Source organism: Herpailurus yagouaroundi, unplaced genomic scaffold (genome assembly GCF_014898765.1).
Source record: "Herpailurus yagouaroundi ecotype Mexico unplaced genomic scaffold, PumYag 140, whole genome shotgun sequence".
In the NCBI taxonomy this organism is placed as follows: domain Eukaryota; kingdom Metazoa; phylum Chordata; class Mammalia; order Carnivora; family Felidae; genus Herpailurus; species Herpailurus yagouaroundi.
Window position 1 is genome coordinate 17,275,826 of NW_024412395.1, and position 17,681 is coordinate 17,293,506.

General features: G+C 39.5%; 1 long non-coding RNA gene across 9 annotated transcripts; it reads left to right on the top strand.

Annotated features, from left to right (window-relative positions):
• Nucleotides 1–948: 948 nt before the first annotated feature.
• Nucleotides 949–16,976, top strand: LOC121030470 (uncharacterized). 9 transcript variants are annotated; one of them, XR_005790227.1, is made up of 10 exons: nucleotides 949–2,899; nucleotides 2,990–3,100; nucleotides 3,714–3,786; nucleotides 3,949–4,087; nucleotides 5,867–5,968; nucleotides 6,619–6,679; nucleotides 6,787–6,969; nucleotides 7,092–7,186; nucleotides 8,131–8,213; nucleotides 11,639–12,487. It is a non-coding gene; the product is annotated as an uncharacterized LOC121030470 (long non-coding RNA). The 9 variants fall into 9 exon arrangements; XR_005790230.1 differs by adding an exon at nucleotides 15,869–16,976 and having other exon boundaries at nucleotides 5,867–6,969; nucleotides 11,639–11,748; XR_005790228.1 differs by adding an exon at nucleotides 14,986–15,021 and having other exon boundaries at nucleotides 5,867–6,969; nucleotides 11,639–11,748.
• The last annotated feature ends 705 nt before the right edge of the window (nucleotides 16,977–17,681 follow it).

A 17,681-nucleotide genomic window follows, 5' to 3' on the forward strand; every position in this document is an offset into this window, starting at 1 on the left:
CCTTCCCTTCCCTCCCCAGCGCTCCCCTCCCTTCCCTGTCCCCTCCACCTCTCGCTCTCTTTCTCTCTCCTTCTCTCATTCTCTCTCTCTCTCTCTCTCTCTCTCTCTCTTTCTTTTGTCCTTTCATATGATCCCAGGTTCTGGACTTCAGTGTGCATATTGGGTTTGACTACAAGAGAAAAAAAATCAGGCAAATATCTTAATTATATATTTTTATTTTTTTATTTTTTTTATTTTTTATTTTTTTTAAGTTTTTTTTTTTTTCAACGTTATTTATTTATTTTTGGGACAGAGAGAGACAGAGCATGAACGGGGGAGGGGCAGAGAGAGAGGGAGACGCAGAATCGGAAACAGGCTCCAGGCTCCGAGCCATCAGCCCAGAGCCTGATGCGGGGCTCGAACTCACGGACCGCAGATCGTGACCTGGCTGAAGTCGGACGCTTAACCGACTGCACCACCCAGGCGCCCCAATTATATATTTTTAAAACTCTCTGCATTATGCACTGACAAAATTGAATATGTTGATGTTTATTTAATAGAATGTAAATCTATCTTTTGCTCAAAATAAGCCATGAATCTTTATGCTTTTATCAGAAATAGTTTATAAAGAATCATGAACTAAATATGAAATTCTAATTTTTTCTTATATTTAATTTATGAATTCATTAAGCTGAACAAAATGATGATTGTAATTTCATTGGATTACATTTAATATTTTATCAGGAGGTATAAGTTTTTACTAATAATATGTTTTGTTTTTTTTTTAATTTTTTTTAACGTTTATTTATTTTTGAGACAGAGAGAGACAGCATGAATGGGGGAGGGTCAGAGAGAGAGGGAGACACAGAATCTGAAACAGGCCCCAGGCTCTGAGCTGTCAGCACAGAGCCCGACGCGGGGCTCAAACTCACAGACTGTGAGATCATGACCCGAGCTGAAGTAGGATGCTCAACTGACTGAGCCACCCAGGCGCCCCACTAATAATATGTTTTGACCTCAAACTTAATTTTGTTTCTTCCTCTCTCAGGTACAGCCTCAAGTATATCAAGGTAAGATTTTAGGTTTTAGTATTCTTTGTAATTTTTTTTCAGTACTCGTGTTTGATGTGGATTTTAATTTTTTAACTAGGGATAAATATGGTGTCTTCTGATGTCTAATTAATTGACTGTTAGGAGGCTAAGTGACAATGTGGAGGGATTTGCTCTCTTAAGAGACCAGGGGAGGAAAACATCACAGGAGGAAGAAGAACAGAATGAGTGTAATTCTGCACAAAAATGGTTAGGAAACAAGTGATGATATATGATCCTGAGGTTTGGAGTGAGTACTTTGCCATGACCTGGCTCTTGATGAAATGTGAAGATGAGAAAACCTTCTTTGAGTCTATCAAGAAGCCTAAGCTTAGAGAAGAAGCCAGATATTGCCAGGAAGGGTGTGTGTCACAAGAGAGGTTTAAACCAAGGTTTTGAGTCTGAGGTGGAGGGAGCCAATCATGCCAGGGGAGAATGAGAAGTGAATGTGATACAAATGGGGGTAATGTATTCTGCATGGGCCCCATAGACGGTGGTGATTCTGTGGTGCTGTCTTGAGAGGGTGGCTGCCTGACCCATAACAAGTCCGCAAAGGCTAGTTGGTATTCATCACTGTGAATGCAGCGGTGGTGGCAGTGAGAAGAGTGATCTCAGGGCATGAGAGCTCTCACACTGGGTCAACAGAAGAGAAGTTTGCACTTTGTGGTCAGATGAGAGAATTAATTCCTGTTAAAGGAGTCTGTCTAGAGCTTACATGTGTTATCCACCTGTAATTGGGTGCTTCGTGTGTGTTGTTTTCCTCTAAGGTGGGAGGTAACATTCTCTTTTTGGGATGTAAAGCTTCTCTTTTAGGGGCTGTGAGTTATCCAGATCCTCCAGCAAGTGTGTTTTTTTCCAAAGACCTTGTCCTCCACAGCCCCCAAGCTAGGATTCATGAAAGGCAATCTGTGAGCAGCAGGAAGTCATTGAAGACTTTTGGGTAGTCAATCAATCAACATTTGGAGCTTTCCTTGTGTGGAATTCAAATAGCACCTATAAGTGGAAGTGGCACAAACCAGGACTAAATGATGGATTTGATTATTTGTTTGTTGGCAGGGACCTACTTACGTAATTTTATGATTGGAGGAGAGAAACATAAGTTGATAGGATTTGATTTTTCTCTTTCATCTCTGGTGGTGACATAAGTACTTGGAGTGATTGAATTTTCCAAGAAGGGTGCATCCAGATGGGAGAGAAATTAGGAGAAGACATTTTATTGCACTTCTCCATTTTGGACGATATTTTAAATAGGAATCTCGTTGATATAAGGTTTTCTTAGGTTTAAAATGCTGCTAAAACTTGATTTCTTCAGGCACAATGGAAAGCTAAAAAGTTACTTACACCCCCCGTCAGATAATGTGTCTGTACTAATGCACTGAGATTATTCGATGTTACTGGGTTTGCTAATAATCTTAGAAATTGTTTTCTCTCCTTTTAGTTAGTTTATAGCTAATAACTGAGAATATCAATACATTTAAAAAGAAAACAGAACTTGCTGATGAAGTATCCATTTGGGAGCAGAAGGGATCATTACCCTTTCAAAGATTTTTTCTGATTTCATTTTGGTTATTTGTACCTCTGGTAGTGTATCCTACTGACCTATTTCATGTGTTCTATAAACAGTTCTAGTTCAAGACAAGCTTCACAAATGTCAAGCACTGTCTGTTTATTTGTGGAAGGAATCACACATTAAAAGATAGTTTTGTCTATCACTATGCTATTTGTGAATTCTAATCCTTTGTCATATGTTTTATAGATCAATGAATCAAAGAAATGTCTTTAAGAAACTAAGAGAAATTAAGTTTCTTTCTGATGAAGCTCTTAAATTAAAGGTAAGAATCCCTTCTTTGCCTGGATTGCTTTCTCAAAACAGAAGTGAAAATAGTGAGTTATTATTACTGATCCATTGCATTTTGTTGAAGGAGGACATCGAAACAGTTGAATATTTTAATGAAATTTTAAGTGACAGTCTTCAAAGTGCACGTGCTACCTTGCAATCTGAGAGAGAGAAGAATGTCAAGAATAAGGGCTTGGTAAGAGTTGGCTGCTGAGTTTTACTGTCATTTGGCTTTGGAGGCTTTTTGTTCATTGGGTGAGGTGAGCACAGTATATTCACTTGCTGTTTACCACAGTAGAGATTGGGCCTCTGGGAGCCAAATCTCCATCTGCAATGTGAGCTGGAATTTCACTAGGATCACCATGAGGAGTTTTGCTATTTCAAGGACTAAGAAGTACCTTGTGTTTTCACAACTAGGTAATTATCACATCATTTCAGCTCTGCCCTCCAAGATATGAAGAAAATTCTAGAAGATATTTGAGCGATGAAGGGTGATTACTAGCCAAATTGTATAGTCCCTTCCTGTCTTAATGCTGAACAGATAATTTTCAATGTGAATAGGGAAGGAGATATCTATTATCTATCTATCTATCTATCTATCTATCTATCTATTGATATATATTCCACTAAGAAAGCCATTTGTGAGCTCTTTGATTTAAACTATTTTCTACCAAGTTGGCTTTCTCCTTGTTATATATATACCTCAGGATCTTTCTTTGTTGCAGTGTACAATCATGTTGTGTTAGGTGAATTCACATTGTTGTGTCATCATTATTTCTTGAATGTCTTTTCTCATATCTCTCTTAAAGTCACAAGATGGAAATGGTGAATTCGAGGATTGAGAGCTGACAACCTTGAGGTCCAATAACTGTGAACTGGAAGGTATGCTGTCTGTTGGGGAGAAATCCCCATATGAGTACATGACTTTGCATTGGGAAGGGAAAGAATGCCTTCTTGCCTTCATGGTTCTTGCCCTTTTCCTGTCACACCAAAGCCAACACTCAGGTCATGTGCACACTTATAAAGAAAATCCATTTTTTACAGAAAATAAAAAGGCCTTAGAAGACAAGTATAATGCCTTGAGGTCTGTGAAAGCAATCAAGGAAGTAAAAGTCAAACAGCTGAAGGAGAAAGCACATATCCTTGAAGAATTCTATAAACAAAGAAGAGTGGCTGCAGAAGAGTAAGATGTTCAAATATTAATTGTCACAAATCCTGTTGTATGAATGAATGTCGTGGCCGGTATAGAGAATTTTTGCCAAATGCATTCGGTAGAATTGTGCCTGACCTTCCTACCTTGCTTTCTGTAACCTGCATTTTCCCCTCTGTCCTTAGTGCTTGTCACACATTATTGTGTCATGTATTTAGGGTGAAAGAGGGAAGGTACCAGCATTAAGAACACTGATCCCTGATACCCTCTGGATCCATTTACATTGTCCCATGGATTTCAATCCTATCACATTGTCTTCTCAGCCGGGAATTAGGTTATTTTTGTTCAGCACCAGACATGGGTCAAAAATATGTAGGGGGGAACGCCTGGGTGGTTCAATTGGTTGAGCATCTGACACTTAATTTTGGCTCAGGTCATGATCTCGTGGTTTGTGAGTTTGAGCCCCACATTGGGTTCTGCACTGAAAATGCTGCAGCTGCTGGGGATTCTCTCTCCCCCTCTCTCTCTACCCCTCCTTCCCTGTCTCTCTCTCTCAAAATAAGTAAGTAAACATTTTTTTTAATTGGGTAAAGAGAAATTGAGTTATATTGCTGCAGAAACAATGGGAATTTCTTTCTGGAAAATGGGTTGGGGCACCAGCAGTACTGGACCCCTTCATGCAGTCTGCCAGTGAGGTTGTTCACTGCAGGCCCAGTCCCTAAGAAGGCCTGGGTATTTCCTGTCCCCCTGCATTTCTTATGTATAACAATCTTTGGTTCCAACCAAAACCTGCAGCTTCACTAGGGCTCATCTTTGCTGACTGACCCTCAACTACACTTGTTTACTTCTACGTCTATGTGCATAAAGTTATTTAGCTGCTTTGCAGTTCAGTTTTCTGTCCCTGAATGTATTGATGAGTCCTGGGGAGACTGGCTCCAGCTGCCAGGCTGGCTTTGTCCTGGGCTTCCTTCTTCTCCATCTTGGTCTCGTGTGTCTTCATGGGGTCGTTAGAAATTTGGTGCATTCACTCACTTGTTTCCTCCTTTGTGCAGTATTTCCTTTTGTTCTCAGGAGATCGGGGCCTTTAGAGTCCCTCATTCACGTTGAAAAGTAAACTCTTCCTTCCCTTCCCTGGAGACTCAGCTTCATGATAGTCCTTCCCACACCTGGGGTGGGGGCTGCTGTGTCTCATTGGCATCTTGTTTTTGTTAATTTGTAAGCTCTTTTTGGGAGTGGGTACAGAGCCCTGACCACCTTTCTATCTTCAGCCTCTTACAACAGAGCCACTACATTACAGCCGCTCCAGAAAGCATTTGCTGAAGGACTGCCTGAGAAGCCAGAGGGAAATGCACGTGTCTTTCTCTGTCTAGAGCTTTTTTTGTCAGTTTCTAAAAGTCAGGGCTCCCCGTGGAGGTGTAAGACTAATGATGATCTGTTGCTCCATCCTAATGGGTATAGTTGATCAGGCATGGTTTTTCACATTGGACTGAAATGAATCTTCACCATCCCAAACAAAAGACCAACTCTGGGAAGGCACAAAGTGCAATGTTATTTGATGACTTCGTAATGAAGGAGTAGAAGCAGAAAACTAGAAAGACACCTCCAATTGAAGAGACGTGGCAGCAGACAGAGGTTGATTTTAACTTAAATGAGATGTTCAGTTCATTTTTCTGATTGTGTTGTCAGTCTGCATTTATGGGAGAGGTGAGGGAAGGGATATTTGAATCTAGGCCTTCAAAAGTGCTGGGAGGTAAAAAGGAAGAACTTCTGGACCTTGGCTTCTGGATTAGGTATATATCTTTCTCATCTTAGGAAACTGAAAATGGCACAATGTGAACTGGTGGCAATTGAGAATCAACTGGAAGTTACAGAGGAAAATTTGAAAATAGCTAACAAGGAAATATACAAGTACAAGTGAGTTCAGATACTAATTAGCAGTGGCTCATGAAACCCCTGTCCATTTCTTGTTTTTCACATTTGTACAAATTTAGACTCAATTAACAAGTAATATAAATACATATTCAGAGGACATATCCATAGAGAATGAACAGATAGAAAAAGATAAGGTTTAGAAAGAACAAAAAACAGTCAAGTTACTAAACATTTACAGAACTCCAGTATTGGCCTGACCATGTGGAAACTTCATCCATGCCAACATTCCTCAGGGGTGGTGTCAACTCTCATAATCTATAGGAAAGCAGTGTGTGGTAGGATGAATTATACCCATCAACATGGTAGTGCCATTTGATGGCCCTGGTTTTTGGGAAATATGGTGAAGATATATGTTAAGGGACAAAGAGCTTTATGATGAAAGACACTTGTCACATGATGAATTAGGGAAAGATTAAAAATGGGAAGGAATTCTATGAACTCTGAACCCTATAGGCATGGAATAATGAGTAAGGAAAGGATGTAACAATAGCTTTGATCCTACTGTACATTTATAATCATGTAAGAATAAATTGTATCGGGGACAGATACGAGGTTGATGGGAACGTGGGCAGATTATTTAAAATCATACCCAATATTGGGCCTTATCTGCCAAAAGCAATTGTAACTCACAGGCAGCAAATTGAACAAACACAAGAACAGCTGCAGCAGGCAGAGCTCACCTTCAGACACCAGGTAATCTGAGTTCTGCCTGACATACTGAACCCTTAGCACCTCATGCAGGTGAGTGTAGTGGCCCTTGGAATCCCTAAACACGGGCTTTTCATTGTTGGCTTTTTCAGATTGCAGTTCATGAGAAGAATGCTCAGCACAACTGGATAAGTGTTTTCTTGTTTCCTCCTCTTTCTTTGGTGCACAGTCTGGCAAGACTGAAGGTGGATGTGTTTTTTCTCCCCCAGATCAAGACTCAGATCTGGGACAGGGAGATGGCAGAACAGAGCAGGGAGGTCGCCCACTTGAAACAGGTGTGGGAGCTTGACGTGTGGTTTTATGGGTGTTTCAAGGGATGACAGCTGTCCTGTTTAGTATCTAGTAGAGGGTGTGGTGTTGTAACTCTTCAGAAGTCCATTCTTTTTCTGTATCCAAGACTGGATGTTATGGAAGGAAAGAGGCTGCCTGAGGGACACATGGGACAGAAACCAATGCCTGGAAGACCAAAGATGCAGAACCCTCCAAGGAGAGGTAAGGAGCACATTGTGACACGCACTGGCCTAATTTCTGCTGCAAAGCCTGTTCCTTTCGGTGATCATTGTGTGGCCTGGACAGAACCACAAGCACTACCTAAGGATAGCAGGTGGTCTGAAGGGGTGACAGGAGGGTGTTCTCCTCTGGTGCCCTAGCAGCACTGCTAAATTTCTGTAGTTTTCCTTTTCTCATTAGTATAAGATTAGTCTAAGTACATTTCTATTCAGACATAGTTATAAAATAACTGCTCACATGTGGAAGGCAGCTTACATATAAGCTGAAGGATTGAACAATCCACCTGGAGCTAGAAGAAACACACACATTCTCTTCTGTTGAGGGTTCTTTGATGTTATCCGCCAATCGATACTCTCATTTGTATTCTTTTTTTTAGTTAAATTTTTAATGTTTATTTACTTTGTAGAGAGAGAGTGTGAGTGGGGAGGGGCAGAGAGAGAAGGAGACACAGAATCTGAAGCAGGCTCCAGGCTCTGAGCTGTCAGCACAGAGCCCGACGCGGGGCTCGAACCCACGGACTGTGAGATCATGAGCTGAGCCAAAATCAGATGCTTAACGGACTGAGCCACCCAGGCATCCTCATTTTTGTTCTTAATCGGTAATGAAATGGTGATTTCCCATGATGTACACTGAGAAACCTCTGTCTTAGTGATGACTTCTAGATTGCTAGTTGAGCCTGACCTGTCCACAGTTATTTGATTAATTACAAAACAACATGAACTAAGGCAACAGGAGGTCTTTATCAAGGTGAGGGGATGGTTCTCCCCCTTATCCTTGGGGGTCACCTGAGGCATGTGGGATACCCTCTGCCTCTGGTCAGGGACCTGCGTGTAGGGAAAAATTTAAGATATTTGAGGAATGAGAGGAGAGATTGTTTTCATTTCGCACAGTCCTCTAAAAGCAGAATAAACCTCTATCCCTTCCAGGGCCATTAGCAAATCCAGAAACCAGTGTGACCTCTGTGAGTTACAGCACCTCTGACTGTACCAAGAATGCAGGCAAGGACAAGGTAAATGCTGGGGCCATTCTCAGTTATTAAGTCTTTCGGGAAACCCTCCTCTTTCGGTACAGCACACTCTCCTGGCCTTGTCTCATTTTGCATGTTGTGTGGTATGTCTGTTTAATTCTTTGTTTTCCAAATGCACACTCATAATCCAGGAGCCCACAGGCTTCTCTGTTTTCATTCAGCTTATCGTCTTTCTGTGGTAAGTTTAGAATCTCGAAGAACTTACAGGTTGAAGACCTTAGGGCTTTTCCTGCGTGTTTCTGTAAATAACACAAGGAGGATGACCCCACACTCCACACTCCAGTCTCCTGGCCTGGCCGACTCCTTCCATGCCTCAACTTTGTGGGATCAATGTTATTGTCATTATTTTCCTGTTTTTGGTCAGGCAATTAATGTGTTCAGACAGTCCCCTTTTCACCAGAACCATGCACTTCCTGGGTGTTTCATATGCATGTTACATGCAATTTATGGTCGTGGCTGAGCGATGTTTGCTTTCAGCCCAGTCAGCTGCAATGGTCCACTTTGCCTGTTCCGAGCAGGGTTTGGTCCCTGTTACGGTAAGATTCCAGTCTGCTGCTGCCTTGGGCTTGTAGTTGGGTCTGACCAGATGTATCCATTTGTTGGGACTATGGTCACCCCTAACTGTAGGGTGCTCTTCCTGCCCCTGAGAGACTCTCATTAGTCAGTAGAGCCTTCAGTCAGCCCAGATATCTGCCACCAGTCTGTCTGTTGGGGTTGTAGTGACCCCCAAAGTGCAACACTTTCTCCTTGTGCAGCCCCTTTGAAGTTTTTATTGGTGGCCAAGGCCGGCATTCACATCAGATGTCTGCCTCCAGCCCACTGCGGGGGCTGCAGCCCACTGGTGTACATGGTTATCTTCCCCTCTCCCTGCGCCAGGACAGGCTGTCAGAGATGTTTGCGGAAAGAGTCATGTCAAGAATAGCTTTGCAGGGACTCTGGCTGGGTTGGGTGGGACTGGATGGCACAGTCCCTGGGAGAATGCAGGACAGGGCTCCAGGTGTAGCAAGGGAGGTGAAGAGCGTTCACACTGGTTCCAGCAAGTGTCTGTGTATCTAGGCTTGGGCAGGGTCAAGAAATGGTACCCACCTGGTCTTTCATTCTTGGAGAAGTCGGCTGGAAACCCCTGCCCCTGCTGGGCATGTTCTGAGATTAGTAAATAAATCTTCTATTGTGTTGCCGCCTTTCAAAGGGCTGCCTCTGCGTTTGCTGGCCTGGATGTTTGCTGTGCTGGCTCATTAAGGGAGGGGATCCCTATGGCTCTCCAGCTCTCCAGAGCTAAGCCCTCTGATTTTTAAAGTTCATGGACTTAAGGCCCACTGATTGTATAAACTCGTGAATTTAAGCCCCATGATTTTCAAAGACGAATATTATGGGGATTCATCTTCTCAGTGGAGGTTCCCCGTATCTGGGATGCATGGTGAGGGGTCTCTTCCTCTCCCATCTCTGCCTTTGTGGTCTCCCTCCCATTTGTGTTTGGTCTCCTTGGGAGTTCGGTACCAGCCTGCTCTTCTGCTTCCCTACCCTTTCCAGTGTAGCTCCTCTGAGCGATTAAGTGTGGACAGTCACTTCTGCCAGGTTTGGGGTTGTTTTCTAGGTTAGTTCTCCTAATATGACTGTTTTCTAGGTGCATCCATGAGATGAGGTAAGCTTAGGACCCTCCTACACTGCCATCTTCCCAGCATCCTTCATGACAGTATTCTTTTTCCAAATAGATTGCCCAGTTTTATTTGCTTGTTAATTTTTAAGTTTATATTTTTATTTAAAAACTTTTTAATCAAAATATTTTTTTTCAGGAATAGAATAGTGATTCATCACACCTTTAACACCCAAGGATAGTGCTCATCCCAACTAGTGTCCTCCTTAATGCCTCTCACCTCTTTAGCCTTTCCCCCCATCCAACACCCTACCAGCAACCCTCAGTTTGTTCTCTGTATTTAAGAGTCTCTTTTGGTTGGTCTCCGTTTCTGTTTTATATTATTTTTGCTTCCCTTCCCTTATGTTCTACTGTTTTGTATCTTAAATTCCACATATGAGTGAAGTCATAATGATATTTGTCTTTCTCTGACTGACTTATTTTGCTTAGCATAATAACTCTAGTTCTATCCACGTTGCAAATGTTAAGATTTCGTTCTTTTTGATCACCAAGTCGTATTCCATTGAATATATATCCCACTTCTTCTTTATCCATTTATCAGCATGACAGTATTCTTATTATGATGTCCTCTTGTAATGGAAGCATTTTGTCATGATTGGTTGCATCTGCTTTAAAATCAATATCTAGGGGAAGTATTTTTCTTATATTCTCAATAGTGTTTCAGGTGTAACATAATTTCCTAGTAGCATTATAATTCCTTTGAATTTAATTACAAAATATGACCAAATCTCACCCATCACTAGCTATATGATTAGATAGATCTTCATTATAGCAATCTCTAATTACTTTAAATTTGGAAACATCCTAGTATTTGGGCTTCAAATATGTTCTTGTGATCTTCTAAACTGTAAGTTATTTATTGCACAAAATGTAACATCTCAATCACTCCCAAAGCATTCTTTCATTTTAAAAATGATCTTTTCGGGGCGCCTGGGTGGCGCAGTCGGTTAAGCGTCCAACCTCAGCCAGGTCACGATCTCGCGGTCTGTGAGTTCGAGCCCCGCGTCAGGCTCTGGGCTGATGGCTCAGAGCCTGGAGCCTGTTTCCAATTCTGTGTCTCCCTCTCTCTCTGCCCCTCCCCCGTTCATGCTCTGTCTCTCTCTGTCCCAAAAATAAATAAACGTTGAAAAAAAAATTTAAAAAAAAATAAAAATGATCTTTTCCCTTGCAACCATCATCTAGTAAACTGTGATTTTAAGTGATTTTCTTAAACACTTCTGTTTGAAAAACATATTGATGAAGCATCATATCTTCATGTTAATTCTTCTTCCATTCTGTAATATAAATGAATTAAAAATGGCTGCTGTATATTGGCAGGCTGGTCCCATTTGTTCAATATCCTGTTGGTGCCAAGCTCAGATGTTTATACATCCAGTTTTGTTGTTGTTGTTGTTGTTGTTGTTTTTAAGTAGCCCTAGGGGCGCCTGGGTGGCTCGGTTGGTTAATCCTCCAACTTCAGCTCAGGTCATGATCTTGCGGTTCATGGGTTTGAGCCCTGTGTCGGGCTCTGTGCTGACAGCTCAGAGCCTGGAGCCTGCTTCGGATTCTGTGTCTCCCTTTCTCTTGACTCCTCCCCCTCTCTCTCTCTCTCTCTGTCTGTCTCTCTCTCTCTCAAAAATAAACATTAAAACAAATTTTTTTTAAGTAGCCATAAATTGTTTTTTTTGTTTTGTTTTTTATTTTGTTTTTTTGCCATTTCACTGTCTGCCTGATCTTCATGCCTGTGAAATTACGACAAACATCTGCTAATCAGAGATTAAGATCACCTCTGGCTGTCAAAGACCCTAAGCTGCTGGTGACTTCTAAACTTCTAAGCTGCTGGTGACTTCTCAGCCAGGCTGCTGAGAGACAACACGTAGGCATGTAAGTACCCTCTCCACATTACCTCTTCCTAAGACGCTACCTTGCCCTCTTCTACTTCAGGGTGGTAGCCACTGGAAGGTCAGATGCTGTGAAGGACCTCCCCTCATGCAGACCTGTCAGGGTGGCCCAAATAATGCTGCCTGCATGCTGCTGCCACCTCATGGTCACATCTTTCTCCTTCAGCCTGAAAACTCTTGAATTCAACCGTACATTCTTCCCAACGTTGAATGTTTTTCTGAATTGGAATTATTTGATTCTGTTGTATTGCTGCTAAAAAGAATGCATGGAAACAAATTAAAAACAAGGATTCTTTAGAATAAGTGAGCTAGTCACAGTGAAACACCTGGCCATTTGTACATTTTTGGAAAATGTTAAGCCATGATGTGAAAAACATCGTCCAGAATCTAAATCGGTCCATGCTGTAGGATCACCAACTTTATAATGAGCCCATCAGTGACACACTCTTTGAAAATCAGAAAAACACATAATTCCATAGTATAGAATACAATGGGGCATATATGTTTTCATCTTAGTGTAAAATATGTAAAATGGCTACTTTGGTCAATTATATTTATTGTGTATTCAATTTTTTATAACATACATGCTATTATTTAAATAAAACAGCAGTAAGAACATGAAAATGAGTAAGTGTCAACTGTTAGTAAATAACAGAACTCATTATGCAGTTACATGTGTTAAAACAATGATTATTCATATACTTTTAATATTATTACAGTTTTAGATTTATTTTAAAAAGAGTCCATATGGTACCAAATAAATGAGTATTTTCAAAGCTGAAAGCATTTGCATTATGTAGATACCCAGTCCTCCAAGAGGTGACATGTAACTTCCCACTTCTTGAGATGTACACTTATTTCTCTAGAGAGAACATACATCATGGACAGGGGAGAAACCTGAAAAGCACAACCTCAGCCGTGTGATGAAACATAAAATTAACAGTGGCAATTCATCTTGAGAGTAAACATTCTTCATATGAATCGATAAGGATGGCATTTTGCCTCTGTGATCTTGTGCCACCAAGCACATAACTCCAGTATACTCATTTGAAAAAAACATTAGAGGGGCGCCTGGTTGGCTCACTCGGTTAAGCATCAGACTTTGGCTCAGGTCATGGTCTCACAGTTCATGGGTCTGAGCCCCACATCGGGCTCTGTGCTGACAGCTCAGAGCCTGAAGCCTGCTTTGGATTCCGTGTCTCTCTCTCTCTGCCCCTCCCTCACTCACACTGTCTTTCTCTGTGTCTCAAAAATGAATAAACGTTAAAAAAAAAAATTAGACGTATACCAACTGAGGATCATCCCACAAAATACATTCTACAAAAGTACCCCTCAAAACTTTGCAGATCATGAAAAATATGGAAAGTCTGAGAATTGTTATAGGCAGGTAAAGCCTAAGGAGACAGGATGACTGGATGTAATGTGCCAGCTGGGATGAGTCTGGAACAGGAAAAGTTAAAACCTGAGCAAATCTGAGTAAAATAAACATTGGTCGATTATATCAATTTTTGATTACTATACCAACTCATGTGACATTAATAATCAACAAACTGAGTCTTAGGTATGTGAAAACTCTCAGTACTATCCCCACAATTTTTATTCAGTAAATCAAACCTATTGTAAAATTAAAAGTTTATTAGTAATCTTGGTTTATGTTTTTAACACATAATATGGCATAATTAGTCCTGCCCTGAGTGACTAGTATCTACTCTTATAGTTCTTACTATTATTTAAATAATAACATTTATGTTATAGAAAACTGAATGATACACAGTATTATGTAATTCGCAGAAACAGAAACATCTAGTTTCTATAGTTTATGTTAAGATAATAAAACATATACAACATATGATATATAATTATTTCTGATCTAGAATGGGTGTGTCACTGATGCACTTTTTATAAAGTTTGTGCCTACCATGACATTGGCTAATTAGTATTCATAAAGACAAAAACGACAATAAAAGAATAGTACCAACATGGGCGATATAGATTACTGTGGGGGATAATATGAAGTTGATGTTAAGACACTGTATTCCTAGGGTGTTGGCTGTTATTTCACCTCTTTCTTTTCTAATTTTATTTATTTTTGTCCTCTCTTCTTTTGTTAATGAGTCTGGATAACAGTTTATCAATTTGGTTTATCTTTTCAAACAACCAGCTCTGGTTTTCATGATGTGTTCTATTTTTTGTGTGTGTTTTTGTTTCCTTTATTTCTGCTTTAGTTTTTATTATTTCCTCCCTTCTGTATTTGGGCTTTGTTCTTCTAGGCTTAAGGTTAGTTGTTTTTTTGTTGTTGTTTGTTTGTTTTGGTTTTTTTTTTTTTTGAGTTTTTTCTTACTTCTTGAGGTAGGCCTGATTGCTATAACCTACCCTCTTATATCAGCTTTTGCTACATCCAAGACTTAAAGTTTTCATTCAAATTCCAGTTAGTTAACATCCAGTGTAATATTAGCCCCAGGTATACAATATAGTGATTCAACACTTGCATATGACACCTGGTGGTGCTCATCACCAGAAATGCAATCCTTAATCCCCATCACTTATTTTACCCATCTCCCACCCACCTCCCTTCTGGTAACCATTTGTTTCTCTATAATTTCTAGTCTGTTTCTTGGTTTCTCTCTCTTTCCTCCCCACCCCATCTCCTCCCTGTGTTCATTTGTTTTGTTTCTTAAATTCCACCTGTGAGTGAAATCATATGGTATTTGTCATTCTCTAACTTATTTCACTTAGTGTAATACTCTGTAGGTCTATCCGTGTTGGTGCAAATGGCAAGATTTCATTCTTTTTATGGCTGATACTATTCCATCACATATATCTATATATACCACACCTTCTTTATCCATTCAGCAATAATGAACACTTGAACTGCTTCCATAATATGACTGTTGTAAATAATGTTGCTAAAAACATAAGGGTACATGTATCCCTTTGAGTTAGTGTTCTTGTATTATTTGGGTAAATACCCAGTAATGTGATTGCTGGATCATAAGGTAGTTCTATTTTTAACCTTTTGAAGAACTTCCATACTCTTTTCCACAGTGGTTGCACCACGTTTGCATTCCCACCAATCAGTGCACAGGGGTTCCCCTTTCCTCATATCCTTGCCAACACCTGTTGTTTCTGTGTTGTTGATTTTACCCATTCTGACAGGTGGGAGATGATATCTCATTGTAGCTTTTTTTTTTTTTTTAACATTTATTTATTTTTGAGACAGAGAGAGACAGAGCATGAGCAGAGGAGGGTCAGAGAGAGAGGGAGACACAGAATCCGAAACAGGTTCCACGCTCTGAGCTGTCAGCCCAGAGCCCGATGCGGGGCTCAAACTCACGGACCGCGAGATCATGACCTGAGCCGAAGTCGGACGCCCAACCGACTGAGCCACCTAGGCGCCCCTCTCATTGTAGCTTTGATTTGTATTTCCCTGATGATAAGTGAAGATGAGCATCTTTTTATGTATCTGTTGGCCATCTGGATGCCTTCTTTGGAGAAGATGTTGCCCAATGTCTGTTGCCCTTTAGTTTTATTGATTGTTTTCTTCGCTGTGCAGAAGGTTTTTATTTTGGTGTAGTCTCAGTAATTTATTTTTCCTTTAATTTCCTTTGCCTAAGGAGGCATATCTAGAAAGAAGTTGGTACGTCCAATGTCAAAGAAGTTACTACCTATATTCTTTGCTAGGATTTTCATGGTTTCAGGTCTCACATTTAGGGTTTTAATTCATTTTGAATTTATTTATGTGTATGATGTAAGAAAGTGTCCAGTTTCATTCTTTCGCATGTTGTTGTTCAGTTTTCCCAACACCATTTGTTGAAGAGACTTTCTCCCATTGGATCATCTTTCCTGCTTTGTTGAAGATTAACTGATCCTATAATTGTGGGATTATTCCTGTGTTTTCTATTCTGTTCCATTGATGTCTGTGTCTGTTTTTGCTTCAGTATCATACTGTTTTGGAGCCACAGGAAGGATCCATTTCTGATTGATATAACAATCTCCTAGTCAGTTAGAGGTACTTGACTGAGAAATCATTATATCATTCATATATGGATGGATCCTTCCTCTGTCTCTGTGTTTCCATGCCTGAACTTCTGGCTGTGCCCAAGAATAAGGTAATCTTCAACAGTAGATGGGACATATGAAAAAGACACAGGAACCATCTGAAAGGATTGCCACTGATCAGATCAAGACAACCTGAACATCAAAATAAATCATGGCAGGAATGGTTTCCCAATACTGAATGATAAACAATCCATGAGTCTACAGTGATACCTAAAAAACATTTTTAAAATGGGGATTGGAGAAAAGAGAAATACCTTTACAAAAGATTACACACAAATAAAGGTAGAAATAGAAAATGGAGATAAGAAATCACCTTTTAAAAACCATCATTCTAACAGTTTGGCCACCAATTATCAGTAGATGCTAAAGTTGTTGGGTGAAATAATGTTGGGGCATAGGAAATGGACTGTGGGAACCCAGTGAACTTAATAACTAACATACAAAGAAACCAGGCTGTGTCATGTGGCTCATGATGCAGGGTCAGTGTGAAGGGCACAATATCAGACAGTAAAAGATTTTGAAAAGAGAAGAAAAAACAGAAAAGTATAGACAAATAGAATGCACATATTGGTGGTGAATGTAAAGTCCAAGAGAAGAAGGTCACATTGAATTCACTGGATAAAAAGATCCTGTTAAAAATCAACAACTAGCTAAACCAACCAACCAACCAACAACCATAAGCTGGTGACATGATACTCATCTAAAATGCAAGGTCATAGACATTTTGAAAATAAGACACTGGAAAAAACTAAAGTATGCAAACACCAATCAAAGAAAAGCTGCTCTGGGTATAGTAATATCAGATAAAATATACAGAAGGCAAAAAGCATTGCTAGATATAAAGCAAGTTGGTACAAAGTAATAAAAGGTATAGTTCACCAAGAAAGGAAAAGTTGTGCATCCCCATTTACATGGCTGGCAACCGTATAAAGGGAAGTATGCCAAAAACTGCAAGAAGAATCAAATCCTCAAGCAGAGTGGGAGATTTTTTCACAGCCCTCTCTCAGCAACTGATAATGGGCAGACCCCAAATCAGTAAGGATGCAGAAGATTTGAACAGGAAGCCATCTTAATATAGATTATATACATAGACATATATAGAAATATATGTAGGTAGTATATATAAACATATGTTAAATAAATAGTTAAAATAGATACAATAAAATATGTTTTAATATATTTTCCTAGTAGATATTAGGGAATACAAAATATAAACTTTAATATTATATATAATTAAATGTAAATAATACAAATATTACAAATACTATAAATAAATTTTAAAATCTAATGCATAATATATTAACATACAAAATTGTTATTTATAAAAATTAATACTTTATAATAACACTTATATTAATACTTATTAATATATTATAATTATGTATTATGTATTTTGTGTATGTGATTTATCATAAATATATATTATTTTAATATGGTATATTATAATCCATATAATAATTATAAGAAATACAATTATAAATATTAATATATAGATGTATAAATACACAAAATAAATGTAAATATAGGGAGAGAAATATATACAGAAATACTCTATCAATTTCTATGTGTATATATATAAAATATATGTATAATCTATAGATTTCTGCACATTTGCAATTATGTTCCAAGAACATCCTCTGTGGGTTTCATTCTTTTCAAATATATTTAGACTTGCTTTATGGCCAAACTATGGGAAAGAGGAGAGAGGGAAACAAACCACAAGAGACTCTTAACAATAGAGAATAAACTGAGGGTTGATGGAGGGAGGTGGGTGGGAGATGCACTGGATGAGTGATGGGTATTAAGGGGGGGCATTTGTGATGAACACTGGGTGTTGTGTGTAAGTGGTGAATCACT